Source organism: Pseudophryne corroboree, chromosome 4, assembly GCF_028390025.1.
Source record: "Pseudophryne corroboree isolate aPseCor3 chromosome 4, aPseCor3.hap2, whole genome shotgun sequence".
In the NCBI taxonomy this organism is placed as follows: Eukaryota; Metazoa; Chordata; class Amphibia; order Anura; family Myobatrachidae; genus Pseudophryne; species Pseudophryne corroboree.
Genome location: NC_086447.1, coordinates 14,341,531 through 14,353,649, shown reverse-complemented (window position 1 = coordinate 14,353,649; position 12,119 = coordinate 14,341,531). Strand labels below are relative to the sequence as shown.

The 12,119-nt window shown below is 37.2% G+C and overlaps 2 non-coding genes across 2 annotated transcripts; both read right to left on the bottom strand.

Annotated features, from left to right (window-relative positions):
- Positions 1-5,135: 5,135 nt before the first annotated feature.
- TRNAM-CAU (transfer RNA methionine (anticodon CAU)) lies at positions 5,136-5,207 on the bottom strand. Its single transcript has one exon. It is a non-coding gene; the product is annotated as a tRNA-Met (tRNA).
- Positions 5,208-7,464: 2,257 nt separating this feature from the next.
- TRNAM-CAU (transfer RNA methionine (anticodon CAU)) lies at positions 7,465-7,536 on the bottom strand. The gene has a single exon. It is a non-coding gene; the product is annotated as a tRNA-Met (tRNA).
- Between the last annotated feature and the right edge of the window lie 4,583 nt (positions 7,537-12,119).

The window sequence follows — 12,119 nt, the reverse complement described above, 5'->3', positions numbered from 1 at the left end:
TTGAGGAGAGGTGATCATGTTGAAGTCGCCACCCAGAATGAGAGGTGTGTCATGTAGTGGTGTGAGAATATGTAGCATTTTACGTAAAAAAATAGGTATTTTGGTGTTGGGAGCATATACATTGCACAGAAGGTATGGGCGTTGATTCAATAACACATTACATAAAATATATCTACCTTCAGGGTCTTCCTTCACTGATGTGAGTTCAATAGGGATTGTATTCTTGACTAAGATCGCCACTCCTCTGGCTTTAGAGGAAAATGGAGAGGCGGCTAGCACCTTCCATTTCAAAGTATTAAGCTTCAATATTTCAGATGCCACTAAGTGTGTTTCTTGCAGGTATACAATATCTAGTTTCAGTTTGTTCAGGTACAATAGTATTTTCTTCCTTTTCTGCGGCGAGTTAATCCCGCCAATATTCCAGGAGCCTAATTTAATTGTAGACATTATTCATATTATACATGGTTAGAAATAGGCATACTCTAAATGTACAGTAATACAATGGCATTGCTCTGTGTGGAGGGGGGGTAACTGGGAAAGTGGAGGGGGGGTAGAAGAGGAGGAAAGAAAGTTGTGAGAATAGGAACAATATGGTACAGTTAGAATTATCTGTACCAAGAACATAACATTGTAAGTAAAAGGAAAGTAACCCCCTGACTAGCAAAGGGGTACTTACAAGGCTTTTAGCTAACAATTTTAAACATGAATATGAGTACATCACGACTTCCGTGGTATACTAGTATATATGTAAGGATCAGAACAAGGACAGAGCGTGCCCTCGCCGATCCCGCCAGCATTAAGATCGGGTTAGTAATCTGGGAATCGTCCCGCAGCAGTGTTGTATTGCCATTTGGTCATCTGCAGAAACTATGCCTGGAGGTATATAATTGTCTATCATATTACAGTGCAGAAGTCTCATGTATGTGCCGGTGTAAGAACACATATGTAATGAAGTGTCCGGGGGGTGTATTAATGTGTGATCTAGAGAGTGATGACCGGCACATTCAGGTTTAGGTAGGTGGAATATTCTGTGAGTAAACAACTGGTATCGTGTCAATTCTCATCATTGTCATCAGGCGTATCAGCGTAATTCTCTTCTTCTTTCAAGAAGGCTTCAGCGTCCGCTACGGAGAGAAAGTCAGCAAAGGATGTGCCTGAGTATATGCGTAATCGTGCAGGATACAATAGGGAAAACTTTCTGTTTTGTTGAATGAGGTGAGAGCAAAGGGGAGAGAAAGCTTTTCGTGCTTTGGAAAGTTCTGCTGAATAGTCCTGGAACAACAGGATCTTATAGGAATTCCATGTAATATTGCGTGTTTTACGGGATGCCCTCCATATCACCTCTTTATGTAAGAAATTTAGACACTTAAAAAGCACCACTCGTGGTCTGGCTCCATCGTGTGTTTTCTGGGCGCCAAGTCTGTGTGCACGTTCGATCACCATATCGTTGCAGGCAGCGGATATACCGAGTAACTCGGGTAGGGTGATTCGCAGAAATGTGTATAACTCGGTGCCCTTAAGTGTTTCTGGGAGACCTATTACACGGAGATTCGATCTGCGAGATCGATTTTCAAGATCATCCAGTTTATTCCAAATCTGGTGTTGTGATTTAGTGATATGCTGCATGTCCTGCTTAAGCACAGATACGTCTTGGAATAATTCCCCAGTACGTTGTTCGGTTTGTAACACTCTGTGTGAGAGCTGTGCTATCTGTTTACTTATATCTGCCGTTTGAGCCTGTAACAGAGGACCCATGGCTATGCGGATAGCCCCCACCATGTCATTATACGTGACAGGTGTTGCTGGGGTAAATAGGATTTGGTCCCCTGAGGGTATTGTCTTGGGGTCACTGACCTGGGTGGCTGATGCAGGTGGGACCTCAGACAGGCTGTGCAGGGTGGGTGTAGGAGAAGGGGACGGAGCATGCAGCAGAGCTCCGGCGTCCGGCGCCATTTTGGATTCTGTGCGGCGCTTCTCTTTTTCTTTCTCCTTCTTTCTGGTGGGCATGCTCGGCATTAAATACTGCTCCATACAGCGGTCCCGGCTTTTGGCTGCAGTGGGGAGACTTTTGCGGCTGTCGTTGGAGGCTAATAGCCTTGTTAAAGATGCGGTAGCTGGCGGGCAGCACGGAGCTCTCTCCTCACGCTGCCGTTCACATTGCAGCCGGAACCGGAAGTCCAATCAGCTCTCCATTTTATGGCTTTATTTTTATGCTAACACATTTGCTCTCTGAAAAGTGTCCACAAAGCCAAGTCTCTGATTAACACCTTTGTAGGAATGGTTTTTCAACTATTACTGATTAAAACTTGCTTCATTGGAAAGGCAGCAAGATGCATCCTCATTACAATGTCCACTGAAATAATACAGGTTGACACCAGGAAACATTAACCTCCCTGCATCCTTGCTGCTTTCTCAAGTGGGAATCTGTTTAATGTGAAAACCAGGTGATATCTAATCAGCACACAGGTAAGAAGTTAAGAAAATCTTTCTTTAAGGGTGAAGTTGTTTTTCACAAAATCGTTGCCCCAATGCATCATTGAAATTCAAGCTGGAAGGATGATTTTGAAATATCAATTGTACATTTTGCATTGCTCTTCTGGTGACAATGTAGCTTGTTTTTGTCAATTACCATTTCAGTAATAGGGTAAAGAAAATTAAGTGGATTTCTGAAAGAAAACAATGCTGTCAATATACTATTAAAACAAATTAAAATGTTCAAAGTTATTGTACTTTAAGTAAAAATAAAAATCCAAAATATCAATCCCAGTTTTGGAAGAATTTAATTAACAAAAAAATAAGTGCACATAGCAGAGGATGGTTTCGATCCATTGACCTCTGGGTTAAGGGCCCAGCACGCTTCCGCTGCGCCACTCTGCTGCTCATATAAGTGTAAGAGATCCTGAATACTCACTCATCATGTCAAAGTACCAATGTATTTCTTCGTTGGTTAATGGAAGAAAAATCTTGCAAAACTCTCCAGATTATTGCCTTTTCAACCTTTTTCTATGAAATTTTCTAGATGAATGCTTTTTAGCCTTTGTCAGTAAATGATTTTGCAAGCTGTCTATGTGATGCAATCGGTTAGTGCGTTCAGCTGTTAACCGAAAGGTTGGTGGTTAAATCCCACCCAGGGACGTAATTGACCTTGTAATCAAATTTTGGTGATCTTTAAGTAGACAAGTCAAAATTTCAAACCACCTCTTATAGTGTAGGGTACCTGGCCTTCTCTGATGAAATCAGAGTCAGATTTAATTAAGTCATTTTATAAAAAACAGGAAGCACAATTTAGCATGGGGTTGCAGAGAAAAAAAATCATGCAGGCAGAGAAATCCAATTGAGTGATTAATCAGCTCTCCATTTTATGGCTTTATTTTTATGCTAACACATTTGCTCTCTGAAAAGTGTCCACAAAGCCAAGTCTCTGATTAACACCTTTGTAGGAATGGTTTTTCACCTATTACTGATTAAAACTTGCTTCATTGGAAAGGCAGCAAGATGCATCCTCATTACAATGTCCACTGAAATAATACAGGTTGACACCAGGAAACATTAACCTCCCTGCATCCTTGCTGCTTTCTCAAGTGGGAATCTGTTTAATGTGAAAACCAGGTGATATCTAATCAGCACACAGGTAAGAAGTTAAGAAAATCTTTCTTTAAGGGTGAAGATGTTTTTCACAAAATCGTTGTCCCAATGCATCATTGAAATTCAAGCTGGAAGGATGATTTTGAAATATCAATTGTACATTTTGCATTGCTCTTCTGGTGACAATGTAGCTTGTTTTTGTCAATTACCATTTCAGTAATAGGGTAAAGAAAATTAAGTGGATTTCTGAAAGAAAACAATGCTGTCAATATACTATTAAAACAAATTAAAATGTTCAAAGTTATTGTACTTTAAGTAAAAATAAAAAGCCAAAATATCAATCCCAGTTTTGGAAGAATTTAATTAACAAAAAAATAAGTGCACATAGCAGAGGATGGTTTCGACCCATCGACCTCTGGGTTATGGGCCCAGCACGCTTCCGCTGCGCCACTCTGTTGCTCATATAAGTGTAAGAGATCCTGAATACTCACTCATCATGTCAAAGTACCAATGTATTTCTTCGTTGGTTAATGGAAGAAAAATCTTGCAAAACTCTCCAGATTATTGCCTTTTTAAACTTTTTCTATGAAATTTTCTAGATGAATGCTTTTTAGCCTTTGTCAGTAAATGATTTTGCAAGCTGTCTCTATGATGCAATCGGTTAGTGCGTTCAGCTGTTAACCGAAAGGTTGGTGGTTAAATCCCACCCAGAGACGTAATTGACCTTGTAATCAAATTTTGGTGATCTTTAAGTAGACAAGTCAAAATTTCAAACCACCTCTTATAGTATAGGGTACCTGGCCTTCTCTGATGAAATCAGAGTCAGATTTATTTAAGTCAATTTATAAAAAACAGGAAGCACAATTTAGCATGGGGTTGCAGAGAAAAAAAATCATGCAGGCAGAGAAATCCAATTGAGTGATTAATCAGCTCTCCATTTTATGGCTTTATTTTTATGCTAACACATTTACTCTCTGAAAAGTGTCCACAAAGCCAAGTCTCTGATTAACACCTTTGTAGGAATGGTTTTTCACCTATTACTGATTAAAACTTGCTTCATTGGAAAGGCAGCAAGATGCATCCTCATTACAATGTCCACTGAAATAATACAGGTTGACACCAGGAAACATTAACCTCCCTGCATCCTTGCTGCTTTCTCAAGTGGGAATCTGTTTAATGTGAAAACCAGGTGATATCTAATCAGCACACATGTAAGAAGTTAAGAAAATCTTTCTTTAAGGGTGAAGATGTTTTTCACAAAATCGTTGCCCCAATGCACCATTGAAATTCAAGCTGGAAGGATGATTTTGAAATATCAATTGTACATTTTGCATTGCTCTTCTGGTGACAATGTAGCTTGTTTTTGTCAATTACCATTTCAGTAATAGGGTAAAGAAAATTAAGTGGATTTCTGAAAGAAAACAATGCTGTCAATATACTATTAAAACAAATTAAAATTTTCAAAGTTATTGTACTTTAAGTAAAAATAAAAAGCCAAAATATCAATCCCAGTTTTGGAAGAATTTAATTAACAAAAAAATAAGTGCACATAGCAGAGGATGGTTTCGATCCATCGACCTCTGGGTTATGGGCCCAGCACGCTTCCGCTGCGCCACTCTGCTGCTCGTGTAAGTGTTAGAGATCCTGAATACTCACTCATCATGTCAAAGTACCAATGTATTTCTTCGTTGGTTAATGGAAGAAAAATCTTGCAAAACTCTCCAGATTATTGCCTTTTAACCTTTTTCTATGAAATTTTCTAGATGAATGCTTTTTAGCCTTTGTAAGTAAATGATTTCGCAAGCTGTCTGTGTGATGCAATCGGTTAGTGCGTTCAGCTGTTAACTGAAAGGTTGGTGGTTCAATCCCACCCAGGGACGTAATTGACCTTGTGATCAAATTTTGGTGATCTTTAAGTAGACAAGTCAAAATTTCAAACCACCTCTTATAGTGTAGGGTACCTGGCCTTCTCTGATGAAATCAGAGTCAGATTTAATTAAGTCATTTTATAAAAAACATTAAGCACAATTTAGCATGGGGTTGCAGAGAAAAAAAATCATGCAGGCAGAGAAATATAATTGAGTGATTAATCAGCTCTCCATTTTATGGCTTTATTTTTATGCTAACACATTTGCTCTCTGAAAAGTGTCCACAAAGCCAAGTCTCTGATTAACACCTTTGTAGGAATGGTTTTTCACCTATTACTGATTAAAACTTGCTTCATTGGAAAGGCAGCAAGATGCATCCTCATTACAATGTCCACTGAAATAATACAGGTTGACACCAGGAAACATTAACCTCCCTGCATCCTTGCTGCTTTCTCAAGTGGGAATCTGTTTAATGTGAAAACCAGGTGATATCTAATCAGCACACAGGTAAGAAGTTAAGAAAATCTTTCTTTAAGGGTGAAGTTGTTTTTCACAAAATCGTTGCCCCAATGCATCATTGAAATTCAAGCTGGAAAGTTGATTTTGAAATATCAATTGTACATTTTGCATTGCTCTTCTGGTGACAATGTAGCTTGTTTTTGTCAATTACCATTTCAGTAATAGGGTAAAGAAAATTAAGTGGATTTCTGAAAGAAAACAATGCTGTCAATATACTATTAAAACAAATTAAAATGTTAAAAGTTATTGTACTTTAAGTAAAAATAAAAGAGCCAAAATATCAATCCCAGTTTTGGAAGAATTTAATTAACAAAAAAGTAAGTGCACATAGCAGAGGATGGTTTCGATCCATCAACCTCTGGGTTATGGGCCCAGCACAATTCCGCTGCGCCACTCTGCTGCTCATATAAGTGTAAGAGATCCTGAATACTTACTCATCATGTCAAAGTACCAATGTATTTCTTCGTTGGTTAATGGAAGAAAAATCTTGCAAAACTCTCCAGATTATTGCCTTTTAACCTTTTTCTATGAAATTTTCTAGATGAATGCTTTTTAGCCTTTGTAAGTAAATGATTTTGCAAGCTGTCTCTGTGATGCAATCGGTTAGTGCGTTCAGCTGTTAACTGAAAGGTTGGTGGTTCAATCCCACCCAGGGATGTAATTGACCTTGTGATCAAATTTTGGTGATCTTTAAGTAGACAAGTAAAAATTTCAAACCACCTCTTATAGTGTAGGGTACCTGGCCTTCTCTGATGAAATCAGAGTCAGATTTAATTAAGTCATTTTATAAAAAAAAGGAAGCACAATTTAGCATGGGGTTGCAGAGAAAAAAAATTATGCAGGCAGAGAAATCCAATTGAGTGATTAATCAGCTCTCCATTTTATGGCTTTATTTTTATGCTAACACATTTGCTCTCTGAAAAGTGTCCACAAAGCCATGTCTCTGATTAACACCTTTGTAGGAATGGTTTTTCACCTATTACTGATTAAAACTTGCTTCATTGGAAAGGCAGCAAGATGCATCCTCATTACAATGTCCACTGAAATAATACAGGTTGACACCAGGAAACATTAACCTCCCTGCATCCTTGCTGCTTTCTCAAGTGGGAATCTGTTTAATGTGAAAACCAGGTGATATCTAATCAGCACACAGGTAAGAAGTTAAGAAAATCTTTCTTTAAGGGTGAAGATGTTTTTCACAAAATCGTTGCCCCAATGCACCATTGAAATTCAAGCTGGAAGGATGATTTTGAAATATCAATTGTACATTTTGCATTGCTCTTCTGGTGACAATGTAGCTTGTTTTTGTCAATTACCATTTCAGTAATAGGGTAAAGAAAATTAAGTGGATTTCTGAAAGAAAACAATGCTGTCAATATACTATTAAAACAAATTAAAATGTTCAAAGTTATTGTACTTTAAGTAAAAATAAAAAGCCAAAATATCAATCCCAGTTTTGGAAGAATTTAATTAACAAAAAAATAAGTGCACATAGCAGAGGATGGTTTCGATCCATCGACCTCTGGGTTATGGGCCCAGCACGCTTCCGCTGCGCCACTCTGCTGCTCATGTAAGTGTAAGAGATCCTGAATACTCACTCATCATGTCAAAGTACCAATGTATTTCTTCGTTGGTTAATGGAAGAAAAATCTTGCAAAACTCTCCAGATTATTGCCTTTTAACCTTTTTCTATGAAATTTTCTAGATGAATGCTTTTTAGCCTTTGTAAGTAAATGATTTTGCAAGCTGTCTCTGTGATGCAATCGGTTAGTGCGTTCAGCTGTTAACTGAAAGGTTGGTGGTTCAATCCCACCCAGGGATGTAATTGACCTTGTGATCAAATTTTGGTGATCTTTAAGTAGACAAGTCAAAATTTCAAACCACCTCTTATAGTGTATGGTACCTGGCCTTCTCTGATGCAATCAGAGTCAGATTTAATTAAGTCATTTTATAAAAAACAGGAAGCACAATTTAGCATGGGGTTGCAGAGAAAAAAAATAATGCAGGCAGAGAAATCCAATTGAGTGATTAATCAGCTCTCCATTTTATGGCTTTATTTTTATGCTAACACATTTGCTCTCTGAAAAGTGTCCACAAAGCCAAGTCTCTGATTAACACCTTTGTAGGAATGGTTTTTCACCTATTACTGATTAAAACTTGCTTCATTGGAAAGGCAGCAAGATGCATCCTCATTACAATGTCCACTGAAATAATACAGGTTGACACCAGGAAACATTAACCTCCCTGCATCCTTGCTGCTTTCTCAAGTGGGAATCTGTTTAATGTGAAAACCAGGTGATATCTAATCAGCACACATGTAAGAAGTTAAGAAAATCTTTCTTTAAGGGTGAAGATGTTTTTCACAAAATCGTTGCCCCAATGCACCATTGAAATTCAAGCTGGAAGGATGATTTTGAAATATCAATTGTACATTTTGCATTGCTCTTCTGGTGACAATGTAGCTTGTTTTTGTCAATTACCATTTCAGTAATAGGGTAAAGAAAATTAAGTGGATTTCTGAAAGAAAACAATGCTGTCAATATACTATTAAAACAAATTAAAATGTTCAAAGTTATTGTACTTTAAGTAAAAATAAAATGCCAAAATATCAATCCCAGTTTTGGAAGAATTTAATTAACAAAAAAATAAGTGCACATAGCAGAGGATGGTTTCTATCCATCGACCTCTGGGTTATGGGCCCAGCACGCTTCCGCTGCGCCACTCTGCTGCTCGTGTAAGTGGTAGAGATCCTGAATACTCACTCATCATGTCAAAGTACCAATGTATTTCTTCGTTGGTTAATGGAAGAAAAATCTTGCAAAACTCTCCAGATTATTGCCTTTTAACCTTTTTCTATGAAATTTTCTAGATGAATGCTTTTTAGCCTTTGTAAGTAAATGATTTTGCAAGCTGTCTCTGTGATGCAATCGGTTAGTGCGTTCAGCTGTTAACTGAAAGATTTGTGGTTCAATCCCACCCAGGGATGTAATTGACCTTGTGATCAAATTTTGGTGATCTTTAAGTAGACAAGTCAAAATTTCAAACCACCTCTTATAGTGTAGGGTACCTGGCCTTCTCTGATGAAATCAGAGTCAGATTTAATTAAGTCATTTTATAAAAAACAGGAAGCACAATTTAGCATGGGGTTGCAGAGAAAAAAAATAATGCAGGCAGAGAAATCCAATTGAGTGATTAATCAGCTCTCCATTTTATGGCTTTATTTTTATGCTAACACATTTGCTCTCTGAAAAGTGTCCACAAAGCCAAGTCTCTGATTAACACCTTTGTAGGAATGGTTTTTCACCTATTACTGATTAAAACTTGCTTCATTGGAAAGGCAGCAAGATGCATCCTCGTTACAATGTCCACTGAAATAATACAGGTTGACACCAGGAAACATTAACCTCCCTGCATCCTTGCTGCTTTCTCAAGTGGGAATCTGTTTAATGTGAAAACCAGGTGATATCTAATCAGCACACAGGTAAGAAGTTAAGAAAATCTTTCTTTAAGGGTGAAGTTGTTTTTCACAAAATCGTTGCCCCAGTGCATCATTGAAATTCAAGCTGGAAAGTTGATTTTGAAATATCAATTGTACATTTTGCATTGCTCTTCTGGTGACAATGTAGCTTGTTTTTGTCAATTACCATTTCAGTAATAGGGTAAAGAAAATTAAGTGGATTTCAGAAAGAAAACAATGCTGTCAATATACTATTAAAAGAAATTAAAATGTTAAAAGTTATTGTACTTTAAGTAAAAATAAAAGAGCCAAAATATCAATCCCAGTTTTGGAAGAATTTAATTAACAAAAAAATAAGTGCACATAGCAGAGGATGGTTTCGATCCATCGACCTCTGGGTTATGGGCTCAGCACGCTTCTGCTGCACCACTCTGCTGCTCATGTAAGTGTAAGAGATCCTGAATACTCACTCATCATGTCAAAGTACCAATGTATTTCTTCGTTGGTTAATGGAAGAAAAATCTTGCAAAACTCTCCAGATTATTGCCTTTTAACCTTTTTCTATGAAATTTTCTAGATGAATGCTTTTTAGCCTTTGTAAGTAAATGATTTTGCAAGCTGTCTCTGTGATGCAATCGGTTAGTGCGTTCAGCTGTTAACTGAAAGGTTGGTGGTTCAATCCCACCCAGGGATGTAATTGACCTTGTGATCAAATTTTGGTGATCTTTAAGTAGACAAGTCAAAATTTCAAACCACCTCTTATAGTGTAGGGTACCTGGCCTTCTCTGATGAAATCAGAGTCAGATTTAATTAAGTCATTTTATAAAAAACAGGAAGCACAATTTAGCATGGGGTTGCAGAGAAAAAAAATCATGCAGGCAGAGAAATCCAATTGAGTGATTAATCAGCTCTCCATTTTATGGCTTTATTTTTATGCTAACACATTTGCTCTCTGAAAAGTGTCCACAAAGCCAAGTCTCTGATTAACACCTTTGTAGGAATGGTTTTTCACCTATTACTGATTAAAACTTGCTTCATTGGAAAGGCAGCAAGATGCATCCTCATTACAATGTCCACTGAAATAATACAGGTTGACACCAGGAAACATTAACCTCCCTGCATCCTTGCTGCTTACTCAAGTGGGAATCTGTTTAATGTGAAAACCAGGTGATATCTAATCAGCACACAGGTAAGAAGTTAAGAAAATCTTTCTTTAAGGGTGAAGTTGTTTTTCACAAAATCGTTGCCCCAATGCATCATTGAAATTCAAGCTGGAAAGATGATTTTGAAATATCAATTGTACATTTTGCATTGCTCTTCTGGTGACAATGTAGCTTGTTTTTGTCAATTACCATTTCAGTAATAGGGTAAAGAAAATTAAGTGGATTTCTGAAAGAAAACAATGCTGTCAATATACTATTAAAACAAATTAAAATGTTCAAAGTTATTGTACTTTAAGTAAAAATAAAAAGCCAAAATATCAATCCCAGTTTTGGAAGAATTTAATTAACAAAAAAATAAGTGCACATAGCAGAGGATGGTTTCGATCCATCGACCTCTGGGTTATGGGCCCAGCACGCTTCCGCTGCACCACTCTGCTGCTCATGTAAGTGTAAGAGATCCTGAATACTCACTCATCATGTCAAAGTACCAATGTATTTCTTCGTTGGTTAATGGAAGAAAAATCTTGCAAAACTCTCCAGATTATTGCCTTTTTAACCTTTTTCTATGAAATTTTCTAGATGAATGCTTTTTAGCCTTTGTCTGTAAATGATTTTGCAAGCTGTCTCTATGATGCAATCGGTTAGTGCGTTCAGCTGTTAACCGAAAGGTTGGTGGTTAAATCCCACCCAGAGACGTAATTGACCTTGTAATCAAATTTTGGTGATCTTTAAGTAGACAAGTCAAAATTTCAAACCACCTCTTATAGTATAGGGTACCTGGCCTTCTCTGATGAAATCAGAGTCAGATTTAATTAAGTCAATTTATAAAAAACAGGAAGCACAATTTAGCATGGGGTTGCAGAGAAAAAAAATCATGCAGGCAGAGAAATCCAATTGAGTGATTAATCAGCTCTCCATTTTATGGCTTTATTTTTATGCTAACACATTTACTCTCTGAAAAGTGTCCACAAAGCCAAGTCTCTGATTAACACCTTTGTAGGAATGGTTTTTCACCTATTACTGATTAAAACTTGCTTCATTGGAAAGGCAGCAAGATGCATCCTCATTACAATGTCCACTGAAATAATACAGGTTGACACCAGGAAACATTAACCTCCCTGCATCCTTGCTGCTTTCTCAAGTGGGAATCTGTTTAATGTGAAAACCAGGTGATATCTAATCAGCACACATGTAAGAAGTTAAGAAAATCTTTCTTTAAGGGTGAAGATGTTTTTCACAAAATCGTTGCCCCAATGCACCATTGAAATTCAAGCTAGAAGGATGATTTTGAAATATCAATTGTACATTTTGCATTGCTCTTCTGGTGACAATGTAGCTTGTTTTTGTCAATTACCATTTCAGTAATAGGGTAAAGAAAATTAAGTGGATTTCTGAAAGAAAACAATGCTGTCAATATACTATTAAAACAAATTAAAATGTTCAAAGTTATTGTACTTTAAGTAAAAATAAAAAGCCAAAATATCAATCCCAGTTTTGGAAGAATTTAATTAACAAAAAAATAAGTGC